This window comes from Schistocerca serialis, chromosome 1 (assembly GCF_023864345.2).
Source record: "Schistocerca serialis cubense isolate TAMUIC-IGC-003099 chromosome 1, iqSchSeri2.2, whole genome shotgun sequence".
Taxonomy (NCBI): domain Eukaryota; kingdom Metazoa; phylum Arthropoda; class Insecta; order Orthoptera; family Acrididae; genus Schistocerca; species Schistocerca serialis.
In genome coordinates, this window is record NC_064638.1 from 1,174,887,659 (window position 1) to 1,174,899,717 (window position 12,059).

The 12,059-nt window shown below is 42.0% G+C and overlaps 1 protein-coding gene across 1 annotated transcript in view; it reads right to left on the reverse strand.

Annotated features, from left to right (window-relative positions):
- Window positions 1-12,059, reverse strand: part of LOC126456342 (trypsin-like) — a 187,074-nt gene that overhangs the window by 9,560 nt on the left and 165,455 nt on the right. The window lies entirely within an intron of this gene.

The window sequence follows — 12,059 nt, forward strand, 5'->3', positions numbered from 1 at the left end:
CAAACGTGTGTGAAATCTTATGGGACTTAATTCCTAAGGTCATCAGTCCCTAAGCTAACACACTATTTAACCTAAATTATCCTAAGGACAAACACACACACCCATGCCGAGGGAGGACTCGAATCTCCGCCGGGACCAGCCGCACAGTCCATGACTGCAGCGCCCTAGACCGCTCGGTTAATCCCGCGCAGCTTAAAATGTCTATCACCGACAAAAACGACCAAAGATTTCTGAAATTCATGAGTGGAATACATGTTTATAACTTCTTTAAACGTCTCAAGTACCTGTTTCTAATTTTAATTAGGATCGGAGTTACGTTAACGTTTTTGAAAAAGGAGATTTTCGCTTCCACACACAATTTGAAACATAGCACATAATCTAGAAAACTATTGAACTCATTGAAATAGCTTTTACTTTCATTGAGTACCAAAATACCTCTCTCGGCGACTGAGTGCTCCGAAATTTCGTATCGCATTCCGTTTGGTACGCAAAACTTCATATTTTTTAAATCAGTATTTAACGTACTTTTTTATGAAGTTTAAAGTCTTATCTCCTGCTGTAACTACGTAAAAGTTATGAAATTCACATACGGCATAGATTTCTGTGAAATCTACAAACATGTCTGAAGTCTGTCATGAACTTCAGTTACTGCCATAGACACGGGTTCACAGGTAGATGCCGTGTTTCTTGACTTCCGCAAGGCGTTCGATACAGTTCCCCACAGTCGTTTAATGAACAAAGCAAGAGCGTATGGACTATCAGACCAATTGTGTGATTGTATTGAGGAGTTCCTAGATAACATAACGCAGCATGTCATTCTCAATGGAGAGAAGTCTTCCGAAGTAAGAGTGATTTCAGGTGTGCCGCAGGGGAGTGTCATAGGACCGTTGCTATTCACAATATACATAAATAACCTGGTGGATGACATCGGAAGTTCACTGAGGCTTTTTGCAGATGATGCTGTGATGTATCGAGAGGTGGTAACAATGGAAAATTGTACTGAAATGCAGGAGGATCTGCAGCGAATTGACGCATGGTGCAGGTAATGGCAATTGAATCTCAATGTAGACAAGTGTAATTCGCTGCGAATACATAGAAAGGGAGATCCCTTATCATTTAGCTACAAAATAGCAGCTCAGCAACTGGAAGCAGTTAATTCCATAAATTATCTGGGAGTACGCATTAGGAGTGATTTAAAATGGAATGATCATATAAAGTTGATCATCAGTAAAGCAGATGCCAGACTGAGATTCATTGGAAGAATACTAAGGAAATGCAATACGAAAACAAAGGAAGTAGGTTACAGTACGCTTGTTCGCCCACTGCTTGAATACTGCTCAGCAGTGTGGGATCCATACCAGATAGGGTTGATAAAAGAGATAGAGAAGATCCAACGGAGAGCAGCGCGCTTCGTTACAGGATCATTTAGTAATCGCGAAAGCGTTACGGAGATGAGAGATAAACTCCAGTGGAAGACTCTGCAGGAGAGACACTCAGTAGCTCGGTACGGGCTTTTGTTAAAGTTTCGAGAACATATGTTCACCGAAGAGTGAAGCAGCATATTGCTCCCTCCTACGTATATCTCGCGAAGAGACCATGAGGATAAAATCAGAGAGATTAGAGCCCACACAGAAGCATACCGACAATCCTTCTTTCCACGAACAACGAGACTGGAATAGAAGGGAGAACCGATAGAGGTACTCAGGGTACCCTCCGCCACACACCGTCAGGTGGCTTGCGGAGTATGGATGTAGATGTAGATGTAGATGTACTGCTCGAGTTAAGTGTTTTTCCTTGTCATAGGCGAAACTTTGCGCGTCTAGAAAGTGTTATACTTGAGAACTGCAATGTGCGATGCTTTGAGGAGTGGAAGCGGCAACGGAGTGTGAACCAACGGTGCTTGTACAGCTCCCATTGGTTTATTGTTGGGATCCCCGTTCGCTGTCAAATGCCAATTAATTTAAGAGGCAAAGTAAATTAGTTGACATCAAGAGAGTTGTAATAGTATTGGGGTGTTTCTCTGTGGGAGGATAGAGCGGGTTCACACTCGATACAGCGGGTTCAAACTTGATTCCGGCCATCCAAATTACATTTCCCTCGTTTTCTAATCTTTCTCAGATTCCTTTCAGAAAATTACGACTAACTAAATCCTTCTTCGGACTACAAGAACTACATTTATAACGGTATCCGTAGCCTAGATGTCGAGTACTTTAATAATAAACCACAGGTCATACGAATCTTCGACGTTGTATACTGGGTGTTCCAGGAGGAAACACAGTATTCAGGGGTGCGAGAGGAATGATTATTCGAATCAAAATATAACGTTTACAACTACTCTTCCGCCGTTTTGCAATAGACGGTAGTTGTGGAAAATAGTAGTGCAAGTCGTTCGACTTAAGTGTCATTTGAGAACATAACGCCATCAAAATATCAGTAGATTTTTGATTGCATCATAAAGTTATTCATGACTGAATACGTCAACTTATGAGCCCAATTCTGGTCATCTGCGGGAGGTTTCAATTTTCTGCTTTGATATGAAGAAATCTGCGGCTGAGGCTCATAAAAAGCTGGGTAAGACCTATGATGAGATGCCTGTTAGTGACAGACCTTCGCAGAGAATGGTTTCCATGCTTCAAGAATGGTGGTTTTGACGTTGAAGACCGGCACGGTAGTGAAAGAGAGAAAGCTTTCGATGCTACTGCAAGCGACGGGAACAATCACAGGAGGTCGTTATCAAAAGCAACTGATGTGTTTGAGCCGAGCACTGAAAGACAAACGGCCGCGCTACAGCGATACACATGAAAAAATGATTTTGCAACATGACAGTGCACGATTCCAAGCTGAAGATCCAGTCAAAAAATACTTTGAAACGCCGAAATGGAAAGTTCTACCCCACCCGCTGTATTCTCCAGATATTCCTCCCTCTGACTGGCACCTTTCTCGATCTATGACGCACGTCCAAGCTGACTAGCACTTGCGGTCATATGAACAAGTGCAAAATTGGATCGATTCATTGTTCCCCTGAAAAGATGCAGAGTTTATACACTGCTGGATTCGTATGCTGCCCTAAGGCTAGGAGAAAACAGTGGACAACCATGGCCAATACCTTGAATCGTAAATTTTTTGTACGTTTTTCACAATAAAGTCTCGAACAGCGAGAAAAAAAAAGGCAGAAGCAAAGTTGTAGACCTTGTAGGTAAGTAAACACGAGCTCTAAAATTCATACCTTCTGAGCCATGAGCAATTCTGTATCTTCGATACCGAAAATCAAATCTCTTCTACTGTAAACTCGTTGCTTTCCGTATTTTGGGAAGCGGTAGTTTGGACCAAAACAAGAAAAAAATTGTCCAGTAAACATGTGCTCTAAAATATATACCTTAAAAGTTATGAGCACTTGTTCATTTTCGCTACTTTGAAACACAAGTCTTCAAAGGAACAAGTGCTCGTAACTTTTAAGGTATGCATTTTAGAGCACATGTTTACTGGAAATTTTTTCTTGTTTTGGGCCACACTACCACATCCCAAAATATGCAAAGAAAGGGCCTGCAGTAGAAGAGGTTTGTTACACAGTATCGAAGATCAAGAATTGCTCGTAGCTCTCAAAGTATTCGTTTTAGAGCCCATGTTTACTACACTTTTTTGTTTCTAATGATCATTCTTGTCATCCCTAAACACTGACCAGCCTTTCTTGAACGCCCTGTATATCTGCAACACGTTGTTTCTACAGGACCCATGACACAAACATAAGGAATCATATGTAAGAACCATCTCAAAGGTGTAATTAGAAGCTTGACATATCTAAGCATGCAACGCAAGCTGCAGATGTACCTGTCAAACTTTTAGAATCAAAAATAGTATTTGGGTGCCGCTGAGTTCCATTTTATGCAGTGCACGATCACTTCCTCACGATTTTACTTCGATATTAGTTGCTTGAGAGATTTCCACCTGCTTTATATTTCACAGTGAGTAAGCTTACGAAGATGAGGTTCTCGAATAAGCTACGAATGTGTAATTTTTCATCGTTAGGAGTGGTTACAACGGTATCCGTCTACTTAGGATAGATACTTTGACAGCAACATCTGAACATCAGACGCTGGTCGCTTTTTCTGTGGCACTGGTTCCCAACCACAGGGGCATCATGATCCGGTCTTAATTAAAGTATTTTAAATCTACATCCTTTCCTAATTCCTACACATGGAATGGACCAAATCATTTTTGAATATCTGAGTTACGACTTATACCTATTACAAACATGCTGGCTATGTGACCTATTCACATGACTGAGGGACACTCATAATGATATGTCTGACGGTAGTAGTTACTCTGATGGAAAAATATTGCGATACCAAAAAAATAATTAATGTAAATAAATTTATGGAATATATTTATCTGTTGTTGTGGTTTTCAGTCCAGAGACATATTTAAGTTATGTTACAAGATCTCAGTTTAATGTAAGCTTATCCAGGTGACATGTTAAGTGATTTACGTTGCAAGATCGCCCGTTAACGTCAGCTTGAGATGAGCCAATTTGGAATGTTGGTACATTAATACCCAGTGTAACCGTCAGATTGTTGAATGCAAACGTGCGTGCATTGTGCTGTACATGTAACGTATGCCAGTTTGTGTATTGAAGTTTCGTACCTGATGCCCGTGGAGGGTCAATACAAGGACGGTTAATGCTGTTTGTGGATGACGCTGCAGTTGTAGTCCAATGATGTTCCTTATGTGCTCCATCAGAGACAGATCTGGTGATCGAGCAGGCCAAGGCCGCATGTCGACACTCTGTAGAGAATGTTGGTTTACAACAGCCATATGTGGGCGAGTGTTATCCTGCTGGAAGACACCGCCTGGAATGCTGTTTACAAATGGCAGCACAATAGCTGGAATCACCAGACCGATGTACATATTTGCAGTCTGGGTGCGCGATATAAACACGAGAGCGCTCTCGCCGTCTTACGAAATCGCACTCCAAACCACAGCTCCGGGTGTAGGCCTGTCTGTCTAGCATGCAGGCAGATTGGTTGCAGGCCCTCAATTGGCCTTCTCCCAATTAACACACGGCCATCATTGCCACCGAGGCAGAACCGGATTTCATAAGAAAATACAACAGACCACCACCACGCCCTCCAATGAGCTCTCAGTTGACACCACTGAAGTCGCAAATGCCCATGCTTTGTGGTCAGTGGAATGCATACTACAAGACGTCTGGCTCAGAGCTATTCTTTACGTAATCGATTTGTAACAGTTCGTTGTGTCACCGTGGTGCCAAATGCTGCCCAAATTATTGCTTCAGGTGCGGTATGATGCGCCAGCGTCATACGCCGAACGAAATGGTCTTCTCACTCGGTAGTACCACGTGACCGTCCGGGATGGGTGTTCTTGAGACCGTACATTCACGTTACCACCGCTGCCACCAGTCACGTACAGTGGGTACATTTCTGCCAAGTCTTTCTGCATTATCACAAAAGGAATATCTACCTTCAAATGGCTCTGAGCACTATGGGACTTAACATCTGTGGCCATCAGTCCCCTAGAAATTAGAACTACCTAAACCTAACTAATCTAAGGACATCACACACATCCATGCCCGAGGCAGGATTCCAACCTGCGACCGCGGCGGTCACGCGGTTCCAGACTGAAGCCCCTAGAACCGCACGGCCACACGGGCCGGCCATCTACCTTCTCGTAGCTCTGTTACACAACCTCGTTCAGACTCAGTGAGGTGTTGACAATGGGGCTCTTTGTCGCCTTAAAGGCATTCTTGACTATCGTCCACTCACCACGCCCAGTCCCAAAGTTAACCAACATTCACGACCGTTCCAGCTCGTATGAAAAGCAAACTTCATTTGCATCTTCGTAGTGACACTACGAGCGCCACTCTTACACGACCGGCTCGTAATCTGAATAGACGTTGTCTTTCAGATGCAGAAAAACACCTACCAACTTTCCCTTATGTTGCAGAACTCCTTCTTGGTGTAGCAGCTTTTTTTTCGTCAGTGTGCTTCTTTGTTGTGAAACTTCCTGGCAGACTTTAACCGTATGCAAGACGGTGACCGTTGCGTTAATTGTACGTCACTCTCCAAACAAGCAGGCAGAGAAACAAATGAGCATAATATAACTACAACAACACGTACATACAATGGTGACAAATCTGGTATTTTTTAATTAAGTGCATTAAATACATGCAAAAAAATAAATAAATAAAACAATATCAAAACAAGTTAGTGTTTCAAAAGATCTAAAATAAGAGTAATAATCAGTAGTTCTACATTCAGGCTAACTGGATCGCAATGGTAAAAGTCAAAGATCAGGTAAGGAATCACTTCATTGCTCACATGATGTGTTTCGAAATTTACCGATCCTTAGATATGCAGGAGCCATTGCTGCACGTAGATACAGTGTCTCCAGTTGTGTGTGAAACAAACATTCGCAGACTACTGATAATTGTAGTAATCTTCGCCTGCCTCATGGATCTCTTTATGTCAAATTTATAAAAATAAGAGTATCAAAACAACAGACTCTAAAAACCCAAAGTAAATCACTAAATAATGCAATTTAATACAACAACTTCATGTCTGAAGTAAGTGAAAAACAGAAAAGAAAAAAAAATTGGTTATTTGTAGATGACATGCTGCAGAATAGATGGGAGATATAAAACTGCCAACATGAATAACTAATGTCGTCCTGTGATTTACGTGAATAATGGTATGACAATCCTTTCTCCCAAATTAGTACTCTAGGCGTAGTTTTCAGCTTAACATAGGCGTACAAGCGGCAAACCTTGACATGTCTGTTTACCTGTATTTGTAAATTAACGGAATATCTGACGCCTAATCATCTGTCCTTTGTGTATCTAAACGGCTACAAACCGAAATTCATGTAACCTCCACAAGCTGCTAACACGTACTAACAGTTCTCAGAAAAAAAGTAAATTAAACAGTGAAATGAACACAGCGAGCGCTAAAACGTGTTTGGGTAGAATAAAAAATATTTTATTCACTTATTCCATAGCTTTTGTTGTTGCTCAAAATTTAACATGTGTGGAAATACCTGAGTTTCCAATCAGGTGGCTCAAATTAGCAACCACACTTTGACAGTGTACGTCTTTATCAATATATATACTTCACGAACCACTGAACCGTGAATGGCAGACAGTACTCTGTACCAATATTAGTGATTTTCTATTAAAAAATAAAACGGCTGTCTACGTGCCTGTGTACGCATCTTGCTCTCTTGCCTCATTCTCAGGGTCCCTGCGTAAGATACACGACTGCGGCAGTAAAATGGTCGCACAGTCTTACTTGAAAGCTGGTTGTATAAATCATCGCAACACAGATTTGCGAGAACTACGTCATCTTCCTTCCAAAAGACACAGTCAAGTTCCCCGAGCACCTCTGTCACACTTCCAGATGGTGTGTACCGAGCTGTTAACAATCCTAGCAGTGCATCTCCGAATTCATTCGATATCTATTGTCATGCCTGCTTCACAAAGACGACTGACACTGCAACAGTAGCCTAGATTGGGTCGCACTGCCGTTCTCCACGCGTTTTGCTTCACAGCAGCAACGCTCTTTCTCAGCATCCTTGCAACAAACCTGTCTCCTACGTGCCATTCCCGTTATTGGTTTCTCTCCTCATCTCATATTGTTTCTTACAAGGGAACCTCCCCATCGCACCCCCCTCAGATTTAGTTATAAATTGACGCAGTGGATAGGCCTTGAAAAATTGAACACAGATCAATCGTCAAAACAGGAAGACGTTTTGTGGAACTATGAAAAAATGAAGAAAATATACAAACTGAGTAGTCCATGTGCAACATATGCAACATCAAGGACAATGTGTATAGAGGAGCGCGTGGTCCCGTAGTTAGAGTGAGCAAATGCGGAACGAGAGGTCCTTGGTTCAAGTCCTCCCTCAAGTAAAAATTTTACTTTCTTTATTTTCGCAAAGTTACGATCTGCCCGTTCATTCATTGACGTCTCTGTTCACTGTAATAAGTTTAGTGTCTGTGTTTTGCGACCGCACCGCAAAACCGTGCGATTAGTAGACGAAAGGACGTGCCTCTCCAATAGGAACCGAAAACATTAGATCGCAAGGTCGTAGGTCAACCGATTCCTCCACAGGAAAACACGTCTGATATATTCTATACGACACTGGTGACGGCATGTGCGCCACATGACAGGAATATGGTGTCGACCCACCTAACTTGCACACTTGGCGAATGGGTAAAAAGATTCTTCTACCTTACCCGATTTAGGTTTTCTTGTGGATGTGATAATCACTCCCAAAAAAGTGATGAAAACATAAGAGTTTGTCACATAAACTGCAACAAATGAATGCAACAGTTTCACAGTCGCACAGTTTTCCCTGTACTCTGTCAAAACATATGTTTTTTACGTTTTCAAATGTTTCCTTGTGTAGACCGTCAAATCCTGCGTATGTCCAAGCAAATCTAAACATGTCCTGGAATTTTGGAGAGCGAAGTTGATTATGTGTGAGTGCCTGAACTTAATTTAATAATTGTCTGAAAATAAAAAATTAAACTTTTCACTCGAGAGAAGATTTGAACCAAAGACCTCTCGTGCCGCACCTGCTCACGCTAACCACGGGACAACGGCGCTCGTAAGCTGACCTTTTCCTAGATGTTGACTACCTTGCCCATGGACTACTCAGTTTGTATATTTTGCTTATTTTTTTCATAGTTCCACACAACTTCTTCCTGTTTTCTCGATTGATCTGTGTTCAGCTTTTCAAGGCCTATCCCTGTGCCAACTTGTAACTAAATCTGAGGGGGGGGGGGGGGAGGGGGGTGCGATGGGGAGGTTCCCTTGTTAGTATTAGTCATGAATGTTTAAATGGTTCAAATGGCTCTGAGCACTATGGGACTCAACTGCTGTGGTCATCAGTCCCCTAGAACTTAGAACTACGTAAACCTAACTAACCTAAGGACAGTACACACATCCATGCCCGAGGCAGGATTCGAACCTGCGACCGCAGCAGCCGCACGGCTCCGGACTGCGCGCCTAGAAGTTTAAATGTTGAAATAAACTCCAGACACTTATCACCAATCTTGAAATCGATTATCCTCGGTTTCAGTTCTTTGTTATGTGCATTATCTTAAATTTGTATGTATCTAATCAGAACTGCGATTATTTCTACCAAGTGGAGTTTCTGTTTCCATCTGTGTATACTATGTAAATTGAAGGAGGAGGGCATTAATAAGGAAAGGGACTATGGACATCAGCTGTATCAGGACTTTATGCAACATAAATGGTGACGAGTGGAAAATGTGCCAAACTGGGATTTGAACCCGGGATCGTCTGCTTACGAGGCAGTTACTTTAACCGCTGCGCCACCAAGACTCAAGGTTTACCGCAACTGCGCGGAGTATATCGATACACCACTCGGCCGACCCACATTCCCTCCTATCACCACCTATCCACAGTCGCCGTCCATGTCTTCCATACTCGCTACTGTAAGATTCCCACAGGAGGTTGGACATAATTGTGTATTCACACTGAGTCTGGCGAATCAGTTATGAATGCATGTGTTCGTTCTTTTCGCCCATATCGGAAAGGACAGACACCATTCATTAGTATAATCTAGGTAAATGTTTCATTCATTATTTATGTCCATTTACTCCATGGATGTAATTTCAAAAGTAATGTTCTACAAAAACATAAATTTTACACCTTTACTTGTAATACTGGTTCATGCATAGGGCATTAAGGCTTGTAATGTGTAAAACTTCGAGGAAGTCCCTGTGCAGTGAAACCGGCTTAGCTGTAATTGGAAAGTGGCAAGAATCAGGTGGTGGTTAGCTGGCAAAGTGTTCCCACCTTGTGAACTGAACGAAGCAATTAGAGCAACAAGATTATATAATTATATGGAATTAATTTGGCTTACTATTTGAAGAGATACTTTGGTTAGCTCTCAACAACGAAAATCAGATTTAAGAAGAGAATTTTCAGAGTTTGTTACACAGTGAGAGGCACGGATACTTTCGCAGCCAGCGGAGATGTGCACTGGCGCTAACTTCATTTCAAAGGATCAGTTCAGTACTATACAACTGCATGAACCAGTTAGGCGGTTTTTTTTATTCATTAATAAGTTTGTGTACTAAAGTGCTGTGATTTTATTGAACTGAGAAACAACTGTCTTTCACTACGGAATGAAATTTTCACTCTGCACTGTACTCACTGATAAGAAATTTCCCGGCAGATTGAAACTGTGCGCCAGACTGGGACTCAGACATGGGACCTTTGTCATTCACGGGCAAGTGCTCTACTGATGAGCTGCCCAGCATCATTGACGATCCGTCCCCACAACTTTACTTCAACCAGTAGAGCACTTGTCTGGGAAAGATAAAATTTCCGAGTTCGAATCTCAATCTGGCACACAGTTTTAAGCTGCCAGGAAATTTCTTCCACTACAATTAATAAACATTGTGGAGTGCCACAGTTCATAATTATTCAGTGAGCGTTATGTCTGACGTACCCCAAGTGATGTTCTTGGAAGGATAGTTAAAGTTTCACCAGAGCACCACCAAAAAGGGATTATTTAAAGTATTCTTCCTACTAAAATCTCATTTCAGTATTACAATTACCTGAAAACACTGTGATGGTTCATAAGAGTTACTGGGTAACAGACTTGAAGGTCCAGCAAATGGTTCAAATGGCTCTGAGCACTATGGGACTCAACTGCTGAGGTCATAAGTCCCTAGAACTTAGAACTAGTTAAACCTAACTAACCTAAGGACATCACAAACATCCATGCCCGAGGCAGGATTCGAACCTGCGAACGTAGCGGTTGCGCGGTTCCAGACTGTAGCGCCTAGAACCGCGCGGCCACCCCGGCCGGCAAGGCCCAGCAGAAGGATTGAATGTTGTGTTGGTTTAGAAGTAACAATGTTTATAATTTTATATGTGTATGGTTAATGGTTCTTCTCATAGTGTGTTGTCACTAAAAAATTCAGCCATGATCTGAGCCTAGTGGTTGATTACGCCCTGGTTCCCCAGGCTAATTATTGAAAGTCAAAATGGTTCAAATGGCTCTGAGCACTATGGGACTTAATATCTGAGGTCATCAGTCCCCTAGAACTTAGAACTTCTGAAACCTAACTAACATAAGGACATCACACAAATCCATGCCCGAGGCAGGATTCGAACCTGCGACCGTAGCGGTCGCGCGGTTCCAGACTGAAGCGCCTGGAACCGCTCGGCCACACCGGCCGGCAGCTAACTATTGAGCCAGATTTAAATTTCACATTACAGCTACAGTATTAATGAAGTGAACTTGTCAGTCTCTATCATTTTTCTGCTATAAAGAGCAACTGGATTTAAATATTCAAACTGTACTAGATCCTAGTACCAACCTTTCCATTTCAGCTAAAGAGTATGAAGAAGTGAATGATCCTTGGGAATACAAATAAAAATTGGTAAAAATAACGTAATCGTCTGAAAACTATTTAAGTGACAGGGAATACTGATATCAGCTGCATTCGGGCTTTATTTAGAATCAACGAGTGAATATGTCCAAAAGAACAGACACCACACATTCACGTAATCGACTCGCCACGATGGACAATGATCCACCACGTCCAGTGCGAATACCCTGAAATTTGGACGTATATAGGCGGATTGGACATTTATCTGCCAACACCTTCACAATGAGTGGAAATTTCATGCTATGAGAGCGAAGCAGTTGCCTGTAACATCTGTGGAATAATCGACTTACGGCAGTGACAGCATTATCTCTGAAATTGTGTGTCTTTGGTTGTGTTGTAGAGCAGAGAGCAGTTCATTGTTGGCCATGGAATAAACTGGCAGAAGTTTTGAGTGTAGTGCATATTGGTGGAGGATTTTGCTGAAGAAAATTGTTAGGAATTATTAATCTGATGGAAGAACTTACAACGCATCATTTATGGAACAGAGAAAATTGATTTGCATTGTGGATATGTTCTTAAGGTAATAATTTTTTCTGGCGCTTACTGATGTTGTCAGCGATTCTTGCAACAGAAGAGTCCACCTCCGCACCTCAATTTAGGTTATTTCAGCTTA